The following is a 26,253-nucleotide window of genomic DNA, read 5'->3' as shown; positions in this document are numbered from 1 at the left end:
AGTAGGCCTTTGACTAAATTGTAACATGACGACCTTTGTGATTTTGGCAGGACTTTTTAGCGCTTGCTTTTGAGCTAGTGGGCTAAGATTTGAAACAAACGATCGGTGGGAATCCAGCTTTCAGGGAGGCCTCTTCCAAGCCTCTCGGAGGTCGTGGGGCCAAACGGCGAGCGTCAAAGCTCTCGGTTTCGCTCCAGTAGTAGGCCTTTGACTAAATTGTAACATGACGACCTTTGTGATTTTGGCAGGACTTTTTAGCGCTTGCTTTTGAGCTAGTGGGCTAAGATTTGAAACAAACGATCGGTGGGAATCCAGCTTTCAGGGGAGGCCTCTTCGAAGCCTCTCTCAGGTCGTGGGGCCGAACGGCGAGCGTCAAAGCTCTCGGTTTCGCTCCAGTAGTAGGCCTTTGACTAAATTGTAACATGACTACCGATGTGATTTTGGCAGGACTTTTTAGCGCTTGCTTTTGAGCTAGTGGGCTAAGATTTGAAACAAACGATCGGTGGGAATCCAGCTTTCAGGGGAGGCCTCTTCCAAGCCTCTCGGAGGTCGTGGGGCCAAACGGCGAGCGTCAAAGCTCTCTGTTTCGCTCCAGTAGTAGGCCTTTGACTAAATTGTAACATGACGACCGATGTGATTTTGGCAGGACTTTTTAGCGCTTGCTTTTGAGCTAGTGGGCTAAGATTTGAAACAAACGATCGGTGGGAATCCAGCTTTCAGGGGAGGCCTCTTCCAAGCCTCTCTGAGGTCGTGGGGCCGAACGGCGAGCGTCAAAGCTCTCGGTTTCGCTCCAGTAGTAGGCCTTTGACTAAATTGTAACATGACGACCGATGTGATTTTGGCAGGACTTTTTAGCGCTTGCTTTTGAGCTAGTGGGCTAAGATTTGAAACAAACGATCGGTGGGAATCCAGCTTTCAGGGAGGCCTCTTCCAAGCCTCTCGGAGGTCGTGGGGCCAAACGGCGAGCGTCAAAGCTCTCGTTTCGCTCCAGTAGTAGGCCTTTGACTAAATTGTAACATGACGACCGATGTGATTTTGGCAGGACTTTTTAGCGCTTGCTTTTGAGCTAGTGGGCTAAGATTTGAAACAAACGATCGGTGGGAATCCAGCTTTCAGGGGAGGCCTCTTCCAAGCCTCTCGGAGGTCGTGGGGCCAAACGGCGAGCGTCAAAGCTCTCGGTTTCGCTCCAGTAGTAGGCCTTTGACTAAATTGTAACATGACGACCTTTGTGATTTTGGCAGGACTTTTTAGCGCTTGCTTTTGAGCTAGTGGGCTAAGATTTGAAACAAACGATCGGTGGGAATCCAGCTTTCAGGGGAGGCCTCTTCCGAAGCCCTCTCGAGGTCGTGGGGCCGAACGGCGAGCGTCAAAGCTCTCGGTTTCGCTCCAGTAGTAGGCCTTTGACTAAATTGTAACATGACGACCGATGTGATTTTGGCAGGACGTTTTAGCGCTTGCTTTTGAGCTAGTGGGCTAAGATTTGAAACAAACGATCGGTGGGAATCCAGCTTTCAGGGGAGGCCACTTCCAAGCCTCTCGGAGTTCGTGGGGCCAAACGGCGAGCGTCAAAGCTCTCGGTTTCGCTCCAGTAGTAGGCCTTTGACAAAATTGTAACATGACGACCTATGTGATTTTGGCAGGACTTTTTAGCGCTTGCTTTTGAGCTAGTGGGCTAAGATTTGAAACAAACGATCGGTGGGAATCCAGCTTTCAGGGGAGGCCTCTTCGAAGCCTCTCTCAGGTCGTGGGGCCGAACGGCGAGCGTCAAAGCTCTCGGTTTCGCTCCAGTAGTAGGCCTTTGACTAAATTGTAACATGACTACCGATGTGATTTTGGCAGGACCTTTTAGCGCTTGCTTTTGAGCTAGTGGGCTAAGATTTGAAACAAACGATCGGTGGGAATCCAGCTTTCAGGGGAGGCCTCTTCCAAGCCTCTCAGAGGTCGTGGGGCCAAACGGCGAGCGTCAAAGCTCTCGGTTTCGCTCCAGTAGTAGGCCTTTGACTAAATTGTAACATGACGACCGTTGTGATTTTGGCAGGACTTTTTAGCGCTTGCTTTTGAGCTAGTGGGCTAAGATTTGAAACAAACGATCGGTGGGAATCCAGCTTTCAGGGGAGGCCTCTTCCAAGCCTCTCTGAGGTCGTGGGGCCAAACGGCGAGCGTCAAAGCTCTCGGTTTCGCTCCAGTAGTAGGCCTTTGACTAAATTGTAACATGACGACCGTTGTGATTTTGGCAGGACTTTTTAGCGCTTACTTTTGAGCTAGTGGGCTAAGATTTGAAACAAACGATCGGTGGGAATCCAGCTTTCAGGGGAGGCCTCTTCCAAGCCTCTCGGAGGTCGTGGGGGCCAAACGGCGAGCGTCAAAGCTCTCGGTTTCGCTCCAGTAGTAGGCCTTTGACTAATTTGTAACATGACGACCTATGTGATTTTGGCAGGACTTTTTAGCGCTTGCTTTTGAGCTAGTGGGCTAAGATTTGAAACAAACGATCGGTGGGAATCCAGCTTTCAGGGGAGGCCTCTTCCAAGCCTCTCGGAGGTCGTGGGGCCGAACGGCGAGCGTCAAAGCTCTCTGTTTCGCTCCAGTAGTAGGCCTTTGACTAAATTGTAACATGACGACCGATGTGATTTTGGCAGGACTTTTTAGCGCTTGCTTTTGAGCTAGTGGGCTAAGATTTGAAACAAACGATCGGTGGAATCCAGCTTTCAGGGGAGGCCTCTTCCAAGCCTCTCTGAGGTCGTGGGGCCGAAACGGCGAGCGTCAAAGCTCTCGGTTTCGCTCCAGTAGTAGGCCTTTGACTAAATTGTAACATGACGACCTATGTGATTTTGGCAGGACTTTTTAGCGCTTGCTTTTGAGCTAGTGGGCTAAGATTTGAAACAAACGATCGGTGGGAATCCAGCTTTCAGGGGAGGCCTCTTCAACCCTCTCGGAGGTCGTGGGGCCGAACGGCGAGCGTCAAAGCTCTCGGTTTCGCTCCAGTAGTAGGCCTTTGACTAAATTGTAACATGACGACCGTTGTGATTTTGGCAGGACTTTTAGCGCTTACTTTTGAGCTAGTGGGCTAAGATTTGAAACAAACGATCGTGGGAATCCAGCTTTCAGGGGAGGCCTCTTCAAGCCTCTCTGAGGTCGTGGGGCCAAACGGCGAGCGTCAAAGCTCTCGGTTTCGCTCCAGTAGTAGGCCTTTGACTAAATTGTAACATGACGACCTATGTGATTTTGGCAGGACTTTTTAGCGCTTGCTTTTGAGCTAGTGGGCTAAGATTTGAAACAAACGATCGTGGGAATCCAGCTTTCAGGGGAGGCCTCTTCCGAAGCCTCTCTGAGGTCGTGGGGCCAAACGGCGAGCGTCAAAGCTCTCGGTTTCGCTCCAGTAGTAGGCCTTTGACTAAATTGTAACATGACGACCGTTGTGATTTTGGCAGGACTTTTAGCGCTTGCTTTTGAGCTAGTGGGCTAAGATTTGAAACAAACGATCGGTGGGGAATCCAGCTTTCAGGGGAGGCCTCTTCCAAGCCTCTCGAGGTCGTGGGGCCAAACGGCGAGCGTCAAAGCTCTCGGTTTCGCTCCAGTAGTAGGCCTTTGACTAAATTGTAACATGACGACCGTTGTGATTTTGGCAGGACTTTTAGCGCTTGCTTTTGAGCTAGTGGGCTAAGATTTGAAACAAACGATCGGTGGGAATCCAGCTTTCAGGGGAGGCCTCTTCCGAAGCCTCTCTGAGGTCGTGGGGCCGAAACGGCGAGCGTCAAAGCTCTCAGTTTCGCTCCAGTAGTAGGCCTTTGACTAAATTGTAACATGACGACCGATGTGATTTTGGCAGGACTTTTTAGCGCTTGCTTTTGAGCTAGTGGGCTAAGATTTGAAACAAACGATCGGTGGGAATCCAGCTTTCAGGGGAGGCCTCTTCGAAGCCTCTCTGAGGTCGTGGGGCCGAACGGGCGAGCGTCAAAGCTCTCGTTTCGCTCCAGTAGTAGGCCTTTGACTAAATTGTAACATGACGACCGTTGTGATTTTGGCAGGACTTTTAGCGCTTGCTTTTGAGCTAGTGGGCTAAGATTTGAAACAAACGATCGGTGGGAATCCAGCTTTCAGGGGAGGCCTCTTCGAAGCCTCTCGGAGGTCGTGGGGCCGAACGGCGAGCGTCAAAGCTCTCGGTTTCGCTCCAGTAGTAGGCCTTTGACTAATTGTAACATGACGACCGATGTGATTTTGGCAGGACTTTTTAGCGCTTGCTTTTGAGCTAGTGGGCTAAGATTTGAAACAAACGATCGGTGGAATCCAGCTTTCAGGGGAGGCCTCTTCCAAGCCTCTCGAGGTCGTGGGGCCAAACGGCGAGCGTCAAAGCTCTCGGTTTCGCTCCAGTAGTAGGCCTTTGACTAAATTGTAACATGACGACCTTTGTGATTTTGGCAGGACGTTTTAGCGCTTCTTTTGAGCTAGTGGGCTAAGATTTGAAACAAACGATCGGTGGGAATCCAGCTTTCAGGGAGGCCTCTTCCAAGCCTCTCGGAGGTCGTGGGGCCAAACGGCGAGCGTCAAAGCTCTCGGTTTCGCTCCAGTAGTAGGCCTTTGACTAAATTGTAACATGACGACCTATGTGATTTTGGCAGGACTTTTTAGCGCTTCTTTGAGCTAGTGGGCTAAGATTTGAAACAAACGATCGTGGGAATCCAGCTTTCAGGGGAGGCCTCTTCCAAGCCTCTCTGAGGTCGTGGGGCCAAACGGCGAGCGTCAAAGCTCTCGTTTCGCTCCAGTAGTAGGCCTTTGACTAAATTGTAACATGACGACCTATGTGATTTTGGCAGGACTTTTTAGCGCTTGCTTTTGAGCTAGTGGGCTAAGATTTGAAACAAACGATCGGTGGGAATCCAGCTTTCAGGGGAGGCCTCTTCAAGCCTCTCTGAGGTCGTGGGGCCGAACGGCGAGCGTCAAAGCTCTCGGTTTCGCTCCAGTAGTAGGCCTTTGACTAAATTGTAACATGACGACCGATGTGATTTTGGCAGGACTTTTTAGCGCTTGCTTTTGAGCTAGTGGGCTAAGATTTGAAACAAACGATCGGTGGGAATCCAGCTTTCAGGGGAGGCCTCTTCCAAGCCTCTCTGAGGTCGTGGGGCCGAACGGCGAGCGTCAAAGCTCTCGGTTTCGCTCCAGTAGTAGGCCTTTGACTAAATTGTAACATGACGACCGATGTGATTTTGGCAGGACTTTTTAGCGCTTGCTTTTGAGCTAGTGGGCTAAGATTTGAAACAAACGATCGGTGGGAATCCAGCTTTCAGGGGAGGCCTCTTCCAAGCCTCTCTGAGGTCGTGGGGCCGAACGGCGAGCGTCAAAGCTCTCGGTTTCGCTCCAGTAGTAGGCCTTTGACTAAATTGTAACATGACGACCGATGTGATTTTGGCAGGACTTTTTAGCGCTTGCTTTGAGCTAGTGGGCTAAGATTTGAAACAAACGATCGATGGGAATCCAGCTTTCAGGGGAGGCCTCTTCCAAGCCTCTCGGAGGTCGTGGGGCCAAACGGCGAGCGTCAAAGCTCTCGGTTTCGCTCCAGTAGTAGGCCTTTGACTAAATTGTAACATGACGACCTATGTGATTTTGGCAGGACTTTTTAGCGCTTGCTTTTGAGCTAGTGGGCTAAGATTTGAAACAAACGATCGTGGGAATCCAGCTTTCAGGGGAGGCCTCTTCCAAGCCTCTCGGAGGTCGTGGGGCCAAACGGCGAGCGTCAAAGCTCTCGGTTTCGCTCCAGTAGTAGGCCTTTGACTAAATTGTAACATGACGACCGATGTGATTTTGGCAGGACTTTTTAGCGCTTGCTTTTGAGCTAGTGGGCTAAGATTTGAAACAAACGATCGGTGGGAATCCAGCTTTCAGGGGAGGCCTCTTCCAAGCCTCTCGGAGGTCGTGGGGCCAAACGGCGAGCGTCAAAGCTCTCGGTTTCGCTCCAGTAGTAGGCCTTTGACTAAATTGTAACATGACGACCGATGTGATTTTGGCAGGACTTTTTAGCGCTTGCTTTTGAGCTAGTGGGCTAAGATTTGAAACAAACGATCGGTGGGAATCCAGCTTTCAGGGGAGGCCTCTTCCAAGCCTCTCGGAGGTCGTGGGGCCAAACGGCGAGCGTCAAAGCTCTCGGTTTCGCTCCAGTAGTAGGCCTTTGACTAAATTGTAACATGACGACCGATGTGATTTTGGCAGGACTTTTTAGCGCTTGCTTTTGAGCTAGTGGGCTAAGATTTGAAACAAACGATCGTGGGAATCCAGCTTTCAGGGGAGGCCTCTTCCAAGCCTCTCTGAGGTCGTGGGGCCGAACGGCGAGCGTCAAAGCTCTCGGTTTCGCTCCAGTAGTAGGCCTTTGACTAAATTGTAACATGACGACCGATGTGATTTTGGCAGGACTTTTTAGCGCTTGCTTTTGAGCTAGTGGGCTAAGATTTGAAACAAACGATCGGTGGGAATCCAGCTTTCAGGGGAGGCCTCTTCCAAGCCTCTCGGAGGTCGTGGGGCCAAACGGCGAGCGTCAAAGCTCTCGGTTTCGCTCCAGTAGTAGGCCTTTGACTAAATTGTAACATGACGACCGATGTGATTTTGGCAGGACTTTTTAGCGCTTGCTTTTGAGCTAGTGGGCTAAGATTTGAAACAACGATCGGTGGGAATCCAGCTTTCAGGGGAGGCCTCTTCCAAGCCTCTCGAGGTCGTGGGGCCAACGGCGAGCGTCAAAGCTCTCGTTTCGCTCCAGTAGTAGGCCTTTGACTAAATTGTAACATGACGACCTATGTGATTTTGGCAGGACTTTTTAGCGCTTGCTTTTGAGCTAGTGGGCTAAGATTTGAAACAAACGATCGGTGGGAATCCAGCTTTCAGGGGAGGGCCTCTTCGAAGCCTCTCGGAGGTCGTGGGGCCGAACGGCGAGCGTCAAAGCTCTCGGTTTCGCTCCAGTAGTAGGCCTTTGACTAAATTGTAACATGACGACCGATGTGATTTTGGCAGGACTTTTAGCGCTTGCTTTTGAGCTAGTGGGCTAAGATTTGAAACAAACGATCGGTGGGAATCCAGCTTTCAGGGGAGGCCTCTTCCAAGCCTCTCGGAGGTCGTGGGGCCGAACGGCGAGCGTCAAAGCTCTCGGTTTCGCTCCAGTAGTAGGCCTTTGACTAAATTGTAACATGACGACCGATGTGATTTTGGCAGGACTTTTAGCGCTTGCTTTTGAGCTAGTGGGCTAAGATTTGAAACAAACGATCGGTGGGAATCCAGCTTTCAGGGGAGGCCTCTTCCAAGCCTCTCGAGGTCGTGGGGCCAAACGGCGAGCGTCAAAGCTCTCGGTTTCGCTCCAGTAGTAGGCCTTTGACTAAATTGTAACATGACGACCGTTGTGATTTTGGCAGGACTTTTTAGCGCTTGCTTTTGAGCTAGTGGGCTAAGATTTGAAACAAACGATCGTGGGAATCCAGCTTTCAGGGGAGGCCTCTTCCAAGCCTCTCGGAGGTCGTGGGGCCGAACGGCGAGCGTCAAAGCTCTCGGTTTCGCTCCAGTAGTAGGCCTTTGACTAAATTGTAACATGACGACCGATGTGATTTTGGCAGGACTTTTTAGCGCTTGCTTTGAGCTAGTGGGCTAAGATTTGAAACAAACGATCGGTGGGAATCCAGCTTTCAGGGGAGGCCTCTTCAAGCCTCTCTGAGGTCGTGGGGCCGAACGGCGAGCGTCAAAGCTCTCGGTTTCGCTCCAGTAGTAGGCCTTTGACTAAATTGTAACATGACGACCTTTGTGATTTTGGCAGGACTTTTTAGCGCTTGCTTTTGAGCTAGTGGGCTAAGATTTGAAACAAACGATCGGTGGGAATCCAGCTTTCAGGGAGGCCTCTTCGAAGCCTCTCTGAGGTCGTGGGGCCGAACGGCGAGCGTCAAAGCTCTCGGTTTCGCTCCAGTAGTAGGCCTTTGACTAAATTGTAACATGACGACCGATGTGATTTTGGCAGGACTTTTTAGCGCTTACTTTTGAGCTAGTGGGCTAAGATTTGAAACAAACGATCGGTGGGAATCCAGCTTTCAGGGGAGGCCTCTTCCAAGCCTCTCGGAGGTCGTGGGGCCAAACGGCGAGCGTCAAAGCTCTCGGTTTCGCTCCAGTAGTAGGCCTTTGACTAAATTGTAACATGACGACCGATGTGATTTTGGCAGGACTTTTTAGCGCTTGCTTTTGAGCTAGTGGGCTAAGATTTGAAACAAACGATCGGTGGGAATCCAGCTTTCAGGGGAGGCCTCTTCCAAGCCTCTCGGAGGTCGTGGGGCCGAACGGCGAGCGTCAAAGCTCTCGGTTTCGCTCCAGTAGTAGGCCTTTGACTAAATTGTAACATGACGACCGATGTGATTTTGGCAGGACTTTTTAGCGCTTGCTTTTGAGCTAGTGGGCTAAGATTTGAAACAAACGATCGGTGGGAATCCAGCTTTCAGGGGAGGCCTCTTCCAAGCCTCTCGGAGGTCGTGGGGCCAAACGGCGAGCGTCAAAGCTCTCGGTTTCGCTCCAGTAGTAGGCCTTTGACTAAATTGTAACATGACGACCTTTGTGATTTTGGCAGGACTTTTTAGCGCTTGCTTTTGAGCTAGTGGGCTAAGATTTGAAACAAACGATCGGTGGGAATCCAGCTTTCAGGGGAGGCCTCTTCCAAGCCTCTCGGAGGTCGTGGGGCCGAACGGCGAGCGTCAAAGCTCTCGGTTTCGCTCCAGTAGTAGGCCTTTGACTAAATTGTAACATGACGACCGATGTGATTTTGGCAGGACTTTTTAGCGCTTACTTTGAGCTAGTGGGCTAAGATTTGAAACAAACGATCGGTGGGAATCCAGCTTTCAGGGGAGGCCTCTTCCAAGCCTCTCGGAGGTCGTGGGGCCGAACGGCGAGCGTCAAAGCTCTCGGTTTCGCTCCAGTAGTAGGCCTTTGACTAAATTGTAACATGACGACCGATGTGATTTTGGCAGGACTTTTTAGCGCTTTCTTTGAGCTAGTGGGCTAAGATTTGAAACAAACGATCGGTGGGAATCCAGCTTTCAGGGGAGGGCCTCTTCCAAGCCTCTCGGAGGTCGTGGGGCCAAACGGCGAGCGTCAAAGCTCTCGGTTTCGCTCCAGTAGTAGGCCTTTGACTAAATTGTAACATGACGACCGATGTGATTTTGGCAGGACTTTTTAGCGCTTGCTTTTGAGCTAGTGGGCTAAGATTTGAAACAAACGATCGGTGGGAATCCAGCTTTCAGGGGAGGCCTCTTCCAAGCCTCTCGGAGGTCGTGGGGCCGAACGGCGAGCGTCAAAGCTCTCGGTTTCGCTCCAGTAGTAGGCCTTTGACTAAATTGTAACATGACGACCTATGTGATTTTGGCAGGACTTTTTAGCGCTTGCTTTTGAGCTAGTGGGCTAAGATTTGAAACAAACGATCGGTGGGAATCCAGCTTTCAGGGGAGGCCTCTTCCAAGCCTCTCGGAGGTCGTGGGGCCAAACGGCGAGCGTCAAAGCTCTCGGTTTCGCTCCAGTAGTAGGCCTTTGACTAAATTGTAACATGACGACCGATGTGATTTTGGCAGGACTTTTTAGCGCTTGCTTTTGAGCTAGTGGGCTAAGATTTGAAACAAACGATCGGTGGGAATCCAGCTTTCAGGGGAGGCCTCTTCCAAGCCTCTCGAGGTCGTGGGGCCGAACGGCGAGCGTCAAAGCTCTCGGTTTCGCTCCAGTAGTAGGCCTTTGACTAAATTGTAACATGACGACCGATGTGATTTTGGCAGGACTTTTAGCGCTTGCTTTTGAGCTAGTGGGCTAAGATTTGAAACAAACGATCGGTGGGAATCCAGCTTTCAGGGGAGGCCTCTTCCAAGCCTCTCGGAGGTCGTGGGGCCGAACGGCGAGCGTCAAAGCTCTCGGTTTCGCTCCAGTAGTAGGCCTTTGACTAAATTGTAACATGACGACCGATGTGATTTTGGCAGGACTTTTTAGCGCTTGCTTTTGAGCTAGTGGGCTAAGATTTGAAACAAACGATCGGTGGGAATCCAGCTTTCAGGGGAGGCCTCTTCCAAGCCTCTCGGAGGTCGTGGGGCCAAACGGCGAGCGTCAAAGCTCTCGGTTTCGCTCCAGTAGTAGGCCTTTGACTAAATTGTAACATGACGACCGATGTGATTTTGGCAGGACTTTTTAGCGCTTGCTTTTGAGCTAGTGGGCTAAGATTTGAAACAAACGATCGGTGGGAATCCAGCTTTCAGGGGAGGCCTCTTCCAAGCCTCTCGGAGGTCGTGGGGCCGAACGGCGAGCGTCAAAGCTCTCGGTTTCGCTCCAGTAGTAGGCCTTTGACTAAATTGTAACATGACGACCGATGTGATTTTGGCAGGACTTTTTAGCGCTTGCTTTTGAGCTAGTGGGCTAAGATTTGAAACAAACGATCGGTGGGAATCCAGCTTTCAGGGGAGGCCTCTTCCAAGCCTCTCGGAGGTCGTGGGGCCAAACGGCGAGCGTCAAAGCTCTCGGTTTCGCTCCAGTAGTAGGCCTTTGACTAAATTGTAACATGACGACCGATGTGATTTTGGCAGGACTTTTTAGCGCTTGCTTTTGAGCTAGTGGGCTAAGATTTGAAACAAACGATCGGTGGGAATCCAGCTTTCAGGGGAGGCCTCTTCCAAGCCTCTCGGAGGTCGTGGGGCCGAACGGCGAGCGTCAAAGCTCTCGGTTTCGCTCCAGTAGTAGGCCTTTGACTAAATTGTAACATGACGACCGATGTGATTTTGGCAGGACTTTTTAGCGCTTGCTTTTGAGCTAGTGGGCTAAGATTTGAAACAAACGATCGGTGGGAATCCAGCTTTCAGGGGAGGCCTCTTCCAAGCCTCTCGGAGGTCGTGGGGCCGAACGGCGAGCGTCAAAGCTCTCGGTTTCGCTCCAGTAGTAGGCCTTTGACTAAATTGTAACATGACGACCGATGTGATTTTGGCAGGACTTTTTAGCGCTTACTTTTGAGCTAGTGGGCTAAGATTTGAAACAAACGATCGGTGGGAATCCAGCTTTCAGGGGAGGCCTCTTCCAAGCCTCTCGGAGGTCGTGGGGCCGAACGGCGAGCGTCAAAGCTCTCGGTTTCGCTCCAGTAGTAGGCCTTTGACTAAATTGTAACATGACGACCGATGTGATTTTGGCAGGACTTTTTAGCGCTTGCTTTTGAGCTAGTGGGCTAAGATTTGAAACAAACGATCGGTGGGAATCCAGCTTTCAGGGGAGGCCTCTTCCAAGCCTCTCGGAGGTCGTGGGGCCGAACGGCGAGCGTCAAAGCTCTCGGTTTCGCTCCAGTAGTAGGCCTTTGACTAAATTGTAACATGACGACCGATGTGATTTTGGCAGGACTTTTTAGCGCTTGCTTTTGAGCTAGTGGGCTAAGATTTGAAACAAACGATCGGTGGGAATCCAGCTTTCAGGGGAGGCCTCTTCCAAGCCTCTCGGAGGTCGTGGGGCCAAACGGCGAGCGTCAAAGCTCTCGGTTTCGCTCCAGTAGTAGGCCTTTGACTAAATTGTAACATGACGACCTATGTGATTTTGGCAGGACTTTTTAGCGCTTGCTTTTGAGCTAGTGGGCTAAGATTTGAAACAAACGATCGGTGGGAATCCAGCTTTCAGGGGAGGCCTCTTCCAAGCCTCTCGGAGGTCGTGGGGCCGAACGGCGAGCGTCAAAGCTCTCGGTTTCGCTCCAGTAGTAGGCCTTTGACTAAATTGTAACATGACGACCGATGTGATTTTGGCAGGACTTTTTAGCGCTTGCTTTTGAGCTAGTGGGCTAAGATTTGAAACAAACGATCGGTGGGAATCCAGCTTTCAGGGGAGGCCTCTTCCAAGCCTCTCGGAGGTCGTGGGGCCAAACGGCGAGCGTCAAAGCTCTCGGTTTCGCTCCAGTAGTAGGCCTTTGACTAAATTGTAACATGACGACCGATGTGATTTTGGCAGGACTTTTTAGCGCTTGCTTTTGAGCTAGTGGGCTAAGATTTGAAACAAACGATCGGTGGGAATCCAGCTTTCAGGGGAGGCCTCTTCCAAGCCTCTCGGAGGTCGTGGGGCCGAACGGCGAGCGTCAAAGCTCTCGGTTTCGCTCCAGTAGTAGGCCTTTGACTAAATTGTAACATGACGACCTTTGTGATTTTGGCAGGACTTTTTAGCGCTTGCTTTTGAGCTAGTGGGCTAAGATTTGAAACAAACGATCGGTGGGAATCCAGCTTTCAGGGGAGGCCTCTTCCAAGCCTCTCGGAGGTCGTGGGGCCGAACGGCGAGCGTCAAAGCTCTCGGTTTCGCTCCAGTAGTAGGCCTTTGACTAAATTGTAACATGACGACCGATGTGATTTTGGCAGGACTTTTTAGCGCTTCTTTTGAGCTAGTGGGCTAAGATTTGAAACAAACGATCGGTGGGAATCCAGCTTTCAGGGGAGGCCTCTTCCAAGCCTCTCGGAGGTCGTGGGGCCAAACGGCGAGCGTCAAAGCTCTCGGTTTCGCTCCAGTAGTAGGCCTTTGACTAAATTGTAACATGACGACCGATGTGATTTTGGCAGGACTTTTTAGCGCTTGCTTTTGAGCTAGTGGGCTAAGATTTGAAACAAACGATCGGTGGGAATCCAGCTTTCAGGGGAGGCCTCTTCCAAGCCTCTCGGAGGTCGTGGGGCCGAACGGCGAGCGTCAAAGCTCTCGGTTTCGCTCCAGTAGTAGGCCTTTGACTAAATTGTAACATGACGACCGATGTGATTTTGGCAGGACTTTTTAGCGCTTGCTTTTGAGCTAGTGGGCTAAGATTTGAAACAAACGATCGGTGGGAATCCAGCTTTCAGGGGAGGCCTCTTCCAAGCCTCTCGGAGGTCGTGGGGCCGAACGGCGAGCGTCAAAGCTCTCGGTTTCGCTCCAGTAGTAGGCCTTTGACTAAATTGTAACATGACGACCGATGTGATTTTGGCAGGACTTTTTAGCGCTTGCTTTTGAGCTAGTGGGCTAAGATTTGAAACAAACGATCGGTGGGAATCCAGCTTTCAGGGGAGGCCTCTTCCAAGCCTCTCGGAGGTCGTGGGGCCGAAACGGCGAGCGTCAAAGCTCTCGGTTTCGCTCCAGTAGTAGGCCTTTGACTAAATTGTAACATGACGACCGATGTGATTTTGGCAGGACTTTTTAGCGCTTGCTTTTGAGCTAGTGGGCTAAGATTTGAAACAAACGATCGGTGGGAATCCAGCTTTCAGGGGAGGCCTCTTCCAAGCCTCTCGGAGGTCGTGGGGCCGAACGGCGAGCGTCAAAGCTCTCGGTTTCGCTCCAGTAGTAGGCCTTTGACTAAATTGTAACATGACGACCGATGTGATTTTGGCAGGACTTTTTAGCGCTTGCTTTTGAGCTAGTGGGCTAAGATTTGAAACAAACGATCGGTGGGAATCCAGCTTTCAGGGGAGGCCTCTTCCAAGCCTCTCGGAGGTCGTGGGGCCAAACGGCGAGCGTCAAAGCTCTCGGTTTCGCTCCAGTAGTAGGCCTTTGACTAAATTGTAACATGACGACCGATGTGATTTTGGCAGGACTTTTTAGCGCTTGCTTTTGAGCTAGTGGGCTAAGATTTGAAACAAACGATCGGTGGGAATCCAGCTTTCAGGGGAGGCCTCTTCCAAGCCTCTCGGAGGTCGTGGGGCCAAACGGCGAGCGTCAAAGCTCTCGGTTTCGCTCCAGTAGTAGGCCTTTGACTAAATTGTAACATGACGACCGATGTGATTTTGGCAGGACTTTTTAGCGCTTGCTTTTGAGCTAGTGGGCTAAGATTTGAAACAAACGATCGGTGGGAATCCAGCTTTCAGGGGAGGCCTCTTCCAAGCCTCTCGGAGGTCGTGGGGCCAAACGGCGAGCGTCAAAGCTCTCGGTTTCGCTCCAGTAGTAGGCCTTTGACTAAATTGTAACATGACGACCGATGTGATTTTGGCAGGACTTTTTAGCGCTTGCTTTTGAGCTAGTGGGCTAAGATTTGAAACAAACGATCGGTGGGAATCCAGCTTTCAGGGGAGGCCTCTTCCAAGCCTCTCGGAGGTCGTGGGGCCGAACGGCGAGCGTCAAAGCTCTCGGTTTCGCTCCAGTAGTAGGCCTTTGACTAAATTGTAACATGACGACCTATGTGATTTTGGCAGGACTTTTTAGCGCTTGCTTTTGAGCTAGTGGGCTAAGATTTGAAACAAACGATCGGTGGGAATCCAGCTTTCAGGGGAGGCCTCTTCCAAGCCTCTCGGAGGTCGTGGGGCCGAACGGCGAGCGTCAAAGCTCTCGGTTTCGCTCCAGTAGTAGGCCTTTGACTAAATTGTAACATGACGACCGATGTGATTTTGGCAGGACTTTTTAGCGCTTGCTTTTGAGCTAGTGGGCTAAGATTTGAAACAAACGATCGGTGGGAATCCAGCTTTCAGGGGAGGCCTCTTCCAAGCCTCTCGGAGGTCGTGGGGCCAAACGGCGAGCGTCAAAGCTCTCGGTTTCGCTCCAGTAGTAGGCCTTTGACTAAATTGTAACATGACGACCTATGTGATTTTGGCAGGACTTTTTAGCGCTTGCTTTTGAGCTAGTGGGCTAAGATTTGAAACAAACGATCGGTGGGAATCCAGCTTTCAGGGGAGGCCTCTTCCAAGCCTCTCGAGGTCGTGGGGCCGAACGGCGAGCGTCAAAGCTCTCGGTTTCGCTCCAGTAGTAGGCCTTTGACTAAATTGTAACATGACGACCGATGTGATTTTGGCAGGACTTTTTAGCGCTTGCTTTTGAGCTAGTGGGCTAAGATTTGAAACAAACGATCGGTGGGAATCCAGCTTTCAGGGGAGGCCTCTTCCAAGCCTCTCGGAGGTCGTGGGGCCAAACGGCGAGCGTCAAAGCTCTCGGTTTCGCTCCAGTAGTAGGCCTTTGACTAAATTGTAACATGACGACCTATGTGATTTTGGCAGGACTTTTTAGCGCTTGCTTTTGAGCTAGTGGGCTAAGATTTGAAACAAACGATCGGTGGGAATCCAGCTTTCAGGGGAGGCCTCTTCCAAGCCTCTCTGAGGTCGTGGGGCCGAACGGCGAGCGTCAAAGCTCTCGGTTTCGCTCCAGTAGTAGGCCTTTGACTAAATTGTAACATGACGACCTTTGTGATTTTGGCAGGACTTTTTAGCGCTTGCTTTTGAGCTAGTGGGCTAAGATTTGAAACAAACGATCGGTGGGAATCCAGCTTTCAGGGGAGGCCTCTTCCAAGCCTCTCGGAGGTCGTGGGGCCAAACGGCGAGCGTCAAAGCTCTCGGTTTCGCTCCAGTAGTAGGCCTTTGACTAAATTGTAACATGACGACCGATGTGATTTTGGCAGGACTTTTTAGCGCTTGCTTTTGAGCTAGTGGGCTAAGATTTGAAACAAACGATCGGTGGGAATCCAGCTTTCAGGGGAGGCCTCTTCCAAGCCTCTCGGAGGTCGTGGGGCCAAACGGCGAGCGTCAAAGCTCTCGGTTTCGCTCCAGTAGTAGGCCTTTGACTAAATTGTAACATGACGACCGATGTGATTTTGGCAGGACTTTTTAGCGCTTGCTTTTGAGCTAGTGGGCTAAGATTTGAAACAAACGATCGGTGGGAATCCAGCTTTCAGGGGAGGCCTCTTCCAAGCCTCTCGGAGGTCGTGGGGCCGAACGGCGAGCGTCAAAGCTCTCGGTTTCGCTCCAGTAGTAGGCCTTTGACTAAATTGTAACATGACGACCGATGTGATTTTGGCAGGACTTTTTAGCGCTTGCTTTTGAGCTAGTGGGCTAAGATTTGAAACAAACGATCGGTGGGAATCCAGCTTTCAGGGGAGGCCTCTTCCAAGCCTCTCGGAGGTCGTGGGGCCGAACGGCGAGCGTCAAAGCTCTCGGTTTCGCTCCAGTAGTAGGCCTTTGACTAAATTGTAACATGACGACCTATGTGATTTTGGCAGGACTTTTTAGCGCTTGCTTTTGAGCTAGTGGGCTAAGATTTGAAACAAACGATCGGTGGGAATCCAGCTTTCAGGGGAGGCCTCTTCCAAGCCTCTCGGAGGTCGTGGGGCCGAACGGCGAGCGTCAAAGCTCTCGGTTTCGCTCCAGTAGTAGGCCTTTGACTAAATTGTAACATGACGACCGATGTGATTTTGGCAGGACTTTTTAGCGCTTGCTTTTGAGCTAGTGGGCTAAGATTTGAAACAAACGATCGGTGGGAATCCAGCTTTCAGGGGAGGCCTCTTCCAAGCCTCTCGGAGGTCGTGGGGCCGAACGGCGAGCGTCAAAGCTCTCGGTTTCGCTCCAGTAGTAGGCCTTTGACTAAATTGTAACATGACGACCGATGTGATTTTGGCAGGACTTTTTAGCGCTTGCTTTTGAGCTAGTGGGCTAAGATTTGAAACAAACGATCGGTGGGAATCCAGCTTTCAGGGGAGGCCTCTTCCAAGCCTCTCGGAGGTCGTGGGGCCGAACGGCGAGCGTCAAAGCTCTCGGTTTCGCTCCAGTAGTAGGCCTTTGACTAAATTGTAACATGACGACCGATGTGATTTTGGCAGGACTTTTTAGCGCTTGCTTTTGAGCTAGTGGGCTAAGATTTGAAACAAACGATCGGTGGGAATCCAGCTTTCAGGGGAGGCCTCTTCCAAGCCTCTCGGAGGTCGTGGGGCCGAACGGCGAGCGTCAAAGCTCTCGGTTTCGCTCCAGTAGTAGGCCTTTGACTAAATTGTAACATGACGACCGATGTGATTTTGGCAGGACTTTTTAGCGCTTGCTTTTGAGCTAGTGGGCTAAGATTTGAAACAAACGATCGGTGGGAATCCAGCTTTCAGGGGAGGCCTCTTCCAAGCCTCTCGGAGGTCGTGGGGCCGAACGGCGAGCGTCAAAGCTCTCGGTTTCGCTCCAGTAGTAGGCCTTTGACTAAATTGTAACATGACGACCGATGTGATTTTGGCAGGACTTTTTAGCGCTTGCTTTTGAGCTAGTGGGCTAAGATTTGAAACAAACGATCGGTGGGAATCCAGCTTTCAGGGGAGGCCTCTTCCAAGCCTCTCGGAGGTCGTGGGGCCAAACGGCGAGCGTCAAAGCTCTCGGTTTCGCTCCAGTAGTAGGCCTTTGACTAAATTGTAACATGACGACCGATGTGATTTTGGCAGGACTTTTTAGCGCTTGCTTTTGAGCTAGTGGGCTAAGATTTGAAACAAACGATCGGTGGGAATCCAGCTTTCAGGGGAGGCCTCTTCCAAGCCTCTCGGAGGTCGTGGGGCCGAACGGCGAGCGTCAAAGCTCTCGGTTTCGCTCCAGTAGTAGGCCTTTGACTAAATTGTAACATGACGACCTATGTGATTTTGGCAGGACTTTTTAGCGCTTGCTTTTGAGCTAGTGGGCTAAGATTTGAAACAAACGATCGGTGGGAATCCAGCTTTCAGGGGAGGCCTCTTCCAAGCCTCTCGGAGGTCGTGGGGCCGAACGGCGAGCGTCAAAGCTCTCGGTTTCGCTCCAGTAGTAGGCCTTTGACTAAATTGTAACATGACGACCTATGTGATTTTGGCAGGACTTTTTAGCGCTTGCTTTTGAGCTAGTGGGCTAAGATTTGAAACAAACGATCGGTGGGAATCCAGCTTTCAGGGGAGGCCTCTTCCAAGCCTCTCGGAGGTCGTGGGGCCGAACGGCGAGCGTCAAAGCTCTCGGTTTCGCTCCAGTAGTAGGCCTTTGACTAAATTGTAACATGACGACCGATGTGATTTTGGCAGGACTTTTTAGCGCTTGCTTTTGAGCTAGTGGGCTAAGATTTGAAACAAACGATCGGTGGGAATCCAGCTTTCAGGGGAGGCCTCTTCCAAGCCTCTCGGAGGTCGTGGGGCCAAACGGCGAGCGTCAAAGCTCTCGGTTTCGCTCCAGTAGTAGGCCTTTGACTAAATTGTAACATGACGACCGATGTGATTTTGGCAGGACTTTTTAGCGCTTGCTTTTGAGCTAGTGGGCTAAGATTTGAAACAAACGATCGGTGGGAATCCAGCTTTCAGGGGAGGCCTCTTCCAAGCCTCTCGGAGGTCGTGGGGCCAAACGGCGAGCGTCAAAGCTCTCGGTTTCGCTCCAGTAGTAGGCCTTTGACTAAATTGTAACATGACGACCGATGTGATTTTGGCAGGACTTTTTAGCGCTTGCTTTTGAGCTAGTGGGCTAAGATTTGAAACAAACGATCGGTGGGAATCCAGCTTTCAGGGGAGGCCTCTTCCAAGCCTCTCGGAGGTCGTGGGGCCAAACGGCGAGCGTCAAAGCTCTCGGTTTCGCTCCAGTAGTAGGCCTTTGACTAAATTGTAACATGACGACCTATGTGATTTTGGCAGGACTTTTTAGCGCTTGCTTTTGAGCTAGTGGGCTAAGATTTGAAACAAACGATCGGTGGGAATCCAGCTTTCAGGGGAGGCCTCTTCCAAGCCTCTCGGAGGTCGTGGGGCCAAACGGCGAGCGTCAAAGCTCTCGGTTTCGCTCCAGTAGTAGGCCTTTGACTAAATTGTAACATGACGACCTATGTGATTTTGGCAGGACTTTTTAGCGCTTGCTTTTGAGCTAGTGGGCTAAGATTTGAAACAAACGATCGGTGGGAATCCAGCTTTCAGGGGAGGCCTCTTCCAAGCCTCTCGGAGGTCGTGGGGCCGAACGGCGAGCGTCAAAGCTCTCGGTTTCGCTCCAGTAGTAGGCCTTTGACTAAATTGTAACATGACGACCGATGTGATTTTGGCAGGACTTTTTAGCGCTTGCTTTTGAGCTAGTGGGCTAAGATTTGAAACAAACGATCGGTGGGAATCCAGCTTTCAGGGGAGGCCTCTTCCAAGCCTCTCGGAGGTCGTGGGGCCAAACGGCGAGCGTCAAAGCTCTCGGTTTCGCTCCAGTAGTAGGCCTTTGACTAAATTGTAACATGACGACCTATGTGATTTTGGCAGGACTTTTTAGCGCTTGCTTTTGAGCTAGTGGGCTAAGATTTGAAACAAACGATCGGTGGGAATCCAGCTTTCAGGGGAGGCCTCTTCCAAGCCTCTCTGAGGTCGTGGGGCCGAACGGCGAGCGTCAAAGCTCTCGGTTTCGCTCCAGTAGTAGGCCTTTGACTAAATTGTAACATGACGACCGATGTGATTTTGGCAGGACTTTTTAGCGCTTGCTTTTGAGCTAGTGGGCTAAGATTTGAAACAAACGATCGGTGGGAATCCAGCTTTCAGGGGAGGCCTCTTCCAAGCCTCTCGGAGGTCGTGGGGCCGAACGGCGAGCGTCAAAGCTCTCGGTTTCGCTCCAGTAGTAGGCCTTTGACTAAATTGTAACATGACGACCGATGTGATTTTGGCAGGACTTTTTAGCGCTTGCTTTTGAGCTAGTGGGCTAAGATTTGAAACAAACGATCGGTGGGAATCCAGCTTTCAGGGGAGGCCTCTTCCAAGCCTCTCGGAGGTCGTGGGGCCGAACGGCGAGCGTCAAAGCTCTCGGTTTCGCTCCAGTAGTAGGCCTTTGACTAAATTGTAACATGACGACCGATGTGATTTTGGCAGGACTTTTTAGCGCTTGCTTTTGAGCTAGTGGGCTAAGATTTGAAACAAACGATCGGTGGGAATCCAGCTTTCAGGGGAGGCCTCTTCCAAGCCTCTCGGAGGTCGTGGGGCCAAACGGCGAGCGTCAAAGCTCTCGGTTTCGCTCCAGTAGTAGGCCTTTGACTAAATTGTAACATGACGACCGATGTGATTTTGGCAGGACTTTTTAGCGCTTGCTTTTGAGCTAGTGGGCTAAGATTTGAAACAAACGATCGGTGGGAATCCAGCTTTCAGGGGAGGCCTCTTCCAAGCCTCTCGGAGGTCGTGGGGCCAAACGGCGAGCGTCAAAGCTCTCGGTTTCGCTCCAGTAGTAGGCCTTTGACTAAATTGTAACATGACGACCTATGTGATTTTGGCAGGACTTTTTAGCGCTTGCTTTTGAGCTAGTGGGCTAAGATTTGAAACAAACGATCGGTGGGAATCCAGCTTTCAGGGGAGGCCTCTTCCAAGCCTCTCGGAGGTCGTGGGGCCGAACGGCGAGCGTCAAAGCTCTCGGTTTCGCTCCAGTAGTAGGCCTTTGACTAAATTGTAACATGACGACCGATGTGATTTTGGCAGGACTTTTTAGCGCTTGCTTTTGAGCTAGTGGGCTAAGATTTGAAACAAACGATCGGTGGGAATCCAGCTTTCAGGGGAGGCCTCTTCCAAGCCTCTCGGAGGTCGTGGGGCCAAACGGCGAGCGTCAAAGCTCTCGGTTTCGCTCCAGTAGTAGGCCTTTGACTAAATTGTAACATGACGACCTATGTGATTTTGGCAGGACTTTTTAGCGCTTGCTTTTGAGCTAGTGGGCTAAGATTTGAAACAAACGATCGGTGGGAATCCAGCTTTCAGGGGAGGCCTCTTCCAAGCCTCTCGGAGGTCGTGGGGCCGAACGGCGAGCGTCAAAGCTCTCGGTTTCGCTCCAGTAGTAGGCCTTTGACTAAATTGTAACATGACGACCGATGTGATTTTGGCAGGACTTTTTAGCGCTTGCTTTTGAGCTAGTGGGCTAAGATTTGAAACAAACGATCGGTGGGAATCCAGCTTTCAGGGGAGGCCTCTTCCAAGCCTCTCGGAGGTCGTGGGGCCGAACGGCGAGCGTCAAAGCTCTCGGTTTCGCTCCAGTAGTAGGCCTTTGACTAAATTGTAACATGACGACCTATGTGATTTTGGCAGGACTTTTTAGCGCTTGCTTTTGAGCTAGTGGGCTAAGATTTGAAACAAACGATCGGTGGGAATCCAGCTTTCAGGGGAGGCCTCTTCCAAGCCTCTCGGAGGTCGTGGGGCCGAACGGCGAGCGTCAAAGCTCTCGGTTTCGCTCCAGTAGTAGGCCTTTGACTAAATTGTAACATGACGACCGATGTGATTTTGGCAGGACTTTTTAGCGCTTGCTTTTGAGCTAGTGGGCTAAGATTTGAAACAAACGATCGGTGGGAATCCAGCTTTCAGGGGAGGCCTCTTCCAAGCCTCTCGGAGGTCGTGGGGCCAAACGGCGAGCGTCAAAGCTCTCGGTTTCGCTCCAGTAGTAGGCCTTTGACTAAATTGTAACATGACGACCGATGTGATTTTGGCAGGACTTTTTAGCGCTTGCTTTTGAGCTAGTGGGCTAAGATTTGAAACAAACGATCGGTGGGAATCCAGCTTTCAGGGGAGGCCTCTTCCAAGCCTCTCGGAGGTCGTGGGGCCGAACGGCGAGCGTCAAAGCTCTCGGTTTCGCTCCAGTAGTAGGCCTTTGACTAAATTGTAACATGACGACCGATGTGATTTTGGCAGGACTTTTTAGCGCTTGCTTTTGAGCTAGTGGGCTAAGATTTGAAACAAACGATCGGTGGGAATCCAGCTTTCAGGGGAGGCCTCTTCCAAGCCTCTCGGAGGTCGTGGGGCCGAACGGCGAGCGTCAAAGCTCTCGGTTTCGCTCCAGTAGTAGGCCTTTGACTAAATTGTAACATGACGACCGATGTGATTTTGGCAGGACTTTTTAGCGCTTGCTTTTGAGCTAGTGGGCTAAGATTTGAAACAAACGATCGGTGGGAATCCAGCTTTCAGGGGAGGCCTCTTCCAAGCCTCTCGGAGGTCGTGGGGCCAAACGGCGAGCGTCAAAGCTCTCGGTTTCGCTCCAGTAGTAGGCCTTTGACTAAATTGTAACATGACGACCTATGTGATTTTGGCAGGACTTTTTAGCGCTTGCTTTTGAGCTAGTGGGCTAAGATTTGAAACAAACGATCGGTGGGAATCCAGCTTTCAGGGGAGGCCTCTTCCAAGCCTCTCGGAGGTCGTGGGGCCGAACGGCGAGCGTCAAAGCTCTCGGTTTCGCTCCAGTAGTAGGCCTTTGACTAAATTGTAACATGACGACCGATGTGATTTTGGCAGGACTTTTTAGCGCTTGCTTTTGAGCTAGTGGGCTAAGATTTGAAACAAACGATCGGTGGGAATCCAGCTTTCAGGGGAGGCCTCTTCCAAGCCTCTCGGAGGTCGTGGGGCCAAACGGCGAGCGTCAAAGCTCTCGGTTTCGCTCCAGTAGTAGGCCTTTGACTAAATTGTAACATGACGACCGATGTGATTTTGGCAGGACTTTTTAGCGCTTGCTTTTGAGCTAGTGGGCTAAGATTTGAAACAAACGATCGGTGGGAATCCAGCTTTCAGGGGAGGCCTCTTCCAAGCCTCTCGGAGGTCGTGGGGCCGAACGGCGAGCGTCAAAGCTCTCGGTTTCGCTCCAGTAGTAGGCCTTTGACTAAATTGTAACATGACGACCTATGTGATTTTGGCAGGACTTTTTAGCGCTTGCTTTTGAGCTAGTGGGCTAAGATTTGAAACAAACGATCGGTGGGAATCCAGCTTTCAGGGGAGGCCTCTTCCAAGCCTCTCGGAGGTCGTGGGGCCGAACGGCGAGCGTCAAAGCTCTCGGTTTCGCTCCAGTAGTAGGCCTTTGACTAAATTGTAACATGACGACCGATGTGATTTTGGCAGGACTTTTTAGCGCTTGCTTTTGAGCTAGTGGGCTAAGATTTGAAACAAACGATCGGTGGGAATCCAGCTTTCAGGGGAGGCCTCTTCCAAGCCTCTCGGAGGTCGTGGGGCCGAACGGCGAGCGTCAAAGCTCTCGGTTTCGCTCCAGTAGTAGGCCTTTGACTAAATTGTAACATGACGACCGATGTGATTTTGGCAGGACTTTTTAGCGCTTGCTTTTGAGCTAGTGGGCTAAGATTTGAAACAAACGATCGGTGGGAATCCAGCTTTCAGGGGAGGCCTCTTCCAAGCCTCTCGGAGGTCGTGGGGCCAAACGGCGAGCGTCAAAGCTCTCGGTTTCGCTCCAGTAGTAGGCCTTTGACTAAATTGTAACATGACGACCTATGTGATTTTGGCAGGACTTTTTAGCGCTTGCTTTTGAGCTAGTGGGCTAAGATTTGAAACAAACGATCGGTGGGAATCCAGCTTTCAGGGGAGGCCTCTTCCAAGCCTCTCGGAGGTCGTGGGGCCGAACGGCGAGCGTCAAAGCTCTCGGTTTCGCTCCAGTAGTAGGCCTTTGACTAAATTGTAACATGACGACCGATGTGATTTTGGCAGGACTTTTTAGCGCTTGCTTTTGAGCTAGTGGGCTAAGATTTGAAACAAACGATCGGTGGGAATCCAGCTTTCAGGGGAGGCCTCTTCCAAGCCTCTCGGAGGTCGTGGGGCCGAACGGCGAGCGTCAAAGCTCTCGGTTTCGCTCCAGTAGTAGGCCTTTGACTAAATTGTAACATGACGACCTATGTGATTTTGGCAGGACTTTTTAGCGCTTGCTTTTGAGCTAGTGGGCTAAGATTTGAAACAAACGATCGGTGGGAATCCAGCTTTCAGGGGAGGCCTCTTCCAAGCCTCTCGGAGGTCGTGGGGCCGAACGGCGAGCGTCAAAGCTCTCGGTTTCGCTCCAGTAGTAGGCCTTTGACTAAATTGTAACATGACGACCGATGTGATTTTGGCAGGACTTTTTAGCGCTTGCTTTTGAGCTAGTGGGCTAAGATTTGAAACAAACGATCGGTGGGAATCCAGCTTTCAGGGGAGGCCTCTTCCAAGCCTCTCGGAGGTCGTGGGGCCGAACGGCGAGCGTCAAAGCTCTCGGTTTCGCTCCAGTAGTAGGCCTTTGACTAAATTGTAACATGACGACCGATGTGATTTTGGCAGGACTTTTTAGCGCTTGCTTTTGAGCTAGTGGGCTAAGATTTGAAACAAACGATCGGTGGGAATCCAGCTTTCAGGGGAGGCCTCTTCCAAGCCTCTCGGAGGTCGTGGGGCCGAACGGCGAGCGTCAAAGCTCTCGGTTTCGCTCCAGTAGTAGGCCTTTGACTAAATTGTAACATGACGACCTATGTGATTTTGGCAGGACTTTTTAGCGCTTGCTTTTGAGCTAGTGGGCTAAGATTTGAAACAAACGATCGGTGGGAATCCAGCTTTCAGGGGAGGCCTCTTCCAAGCCTCTCGGAGGTCGTGGGGCCGAACGGCGAGCGTCAAAGCTCTCGGTTTCGCTCCAGTAGTAGGCCTTTGACTAAATTGTAACATGACGACCGATGTGATTTTGGCAGGACTTTTTAGCGCTTGCTTTTGAGCTAGTGGGCTAAGATTTGAAACAAACGATCGGTGGGAATCCAGCTTTCAGGGGAGGCCTCTTCCAAGCCTCTCGGAGGTCGTGGGGCCAAACGGCGAGCGTCAAAGCTCTCGGTTTCGCTCCAGTAGTAGGCCTTTGACTAAATTGTAACATGACGACCTTTGTGATTTTGGCAGGACTTTTTAGCGCTTGCTTTTGAGCTAGTGGGCTAAGATTTGAAACAAACGATCGGTGGGAATCCAGCTTTCAGGGGAGGCCTCTTCCAAGCCTCTCGGAGGTCGTGGGGCCGAACGGCGAGCGTCAAAGCTCTCGGTTTCGCTCCAGTAGTAGGCCTTTGACTAAATTGTAACATGACGACCTATGTGATTTTGGCAGGACTTTTTAGCGCTTGCTTTTGAGCTAGTGGGCTAAGATTTGAAACAAACGATCGGTGGGAATCCAGCTTTCAGGGGAGGCCTCTTCCAAGCCTCTCGGAGGTCGTGGGGCCGAACGGCGAGCGTCAAAGCTCTCGGTTTCGCTCCAGTAGTAGGCCTTTGACTAAATTGTAACATGACGACCTTTGTGATTTTGGCAGGACTTTTTAGCGCTTGCTTTTGAGCTAGTGGGCTAAGATTTGAAACAAACGATCGGTGGGAATCCAGCTTTCAGGGGAGGCCTCTTCCAAGCCTCTCGGAGGTCGTGGGGCCGAACGGCGAGCGTCAAAGCTCTCGGTTTCGCTCCAGTAGTAGGCCTTTGACTAAATTGTAACATGACGACCGATGTGATTTTGGCAGGACTTTTTAGCGCTTGCTTTTGAGCTAGTGGGCTAAGATTTGAAACAAACGATCGGTGGGAATCCAGCTTTCAGGGGAGGCCTCTTCCAAGCCTCTCGGAGGTCGTGGGGCCGAACGGCGAGCGTCAAAGCTCTCGGTTTCGCTCCAGTAGTAGGCCTTTGACTAAATTGTAACATGACGACCGATGTGATTTTGGCAGGACTTTTTAGCGCTTGCTTTTGAGCTAGTGGGCTAAGATTTGAAACAAACGATCGGTGGGAATCCAGCTTTCAGGGGAGGCCTCTTCCAAGCCTCTCGGAGGTCGTGGGGCCGAACGGCGAGCGTCAAAGCTCTCGGTTTCGCTCCAGTAGTAGGCCTTTGACTAAATTGTAACATGACGACCGATGTGATTTTGGCAGGACTTTTTAGCGCTTGCTTTTGAGCTAGTGGGCTAAGATTTGAAACAAACGATCGGTGGGAATCCAGCTTTCAGGGGAGGCCTCTTCCAAGCCTCTCGGAGGTCGTGGGGCCGAACGGCGAGCGTCAAAGCTCTCGGTTTCGCTCCAGTAGTAGGCCTTTGACTAAATTGTAACATGACGACCGATGTGATTTTGGCAGGACTTTTTAGCGCTTGCTTTTGAGCTAGTGGGCTAAGATTTGAAACAAACGATCGGTGGGAATCCAGCTTTCAGGGGAGGCCTCTTCCAAGCCTCTCGGAGGTCGTGGGGCCGAACGGCGAGCGTCAAAGCTCTCGGTTTCGCTCCAGTAGTAGGCCTTTGACTAAATTGTAACATGACGACCTATGTGATTTTGGCAGGACTTTTTAGCGCTTGCTTTTGAGCTAGTGGGCTAAGATTTGAAACAAACGATCGGTGGGAATCCAGCTTTCAGGGGAGGCCTCTTCCAAGCCTCTCGGAGGTCGTGGGGCCGAACGGCGAGCGTCAAAGCTCTCGGTTTCGCTCCAGTAGTAGGCCTTTGACTAAATTGTAACATGACGACCTATGTGATTTTGGCAGGACTTTTTAGCGCTTGCTTTTGAGCTAGTGGGCTAAGATTTGAAACAAACGATCGGTGGGAATCCAGCTTTCAGGGGAGGCCTCTTCCAAGCCTCTCGGAGGTCGTGGGGCCGAACGGCGAGCGTCAAAGCTCTCGGTTTCGCTCCAGTAGTAGGCCTTTGACTAAATTGTAACATGACGACCTTTGTGATTTTGGCAGGACTTTTTAGCGCTTGCTTTTGAGCTAGTGGGCTAAGATTTGAAACAAACGATCGGTGGGAATCCAGCTTTCAGGGGAGGCCTCTTCCAAGCCTCTCGGAGGTCGTGGGGCCGAACGGCGAGCGTCAAAGCTCTCGGTTTCGCTCCAGTAGTAGGCCTTTGACTAAA

The sequence above is a fragment of the Phyllopteryx taeniolatus genome, chromosome 18, assembly GCF_024500385.1.
Source record: "Phyllopteryx taeniolatus isolate TA_2022b chromosome 18, UOR_Ptae_1.2, whole genome shotgun sequence".
Lineage (NCBI taxonomy): Eukaryota > Metazoa > Chordata > Actinopteri > Syngnathiformes > Syngnathidae > Phyllopteryx > Phyllopteryx taeniolatus.
The sequence above is the reverse complement of the archived record's forward strand: the minus strand, read 5'-3'. Positions refer to the sequence as shown.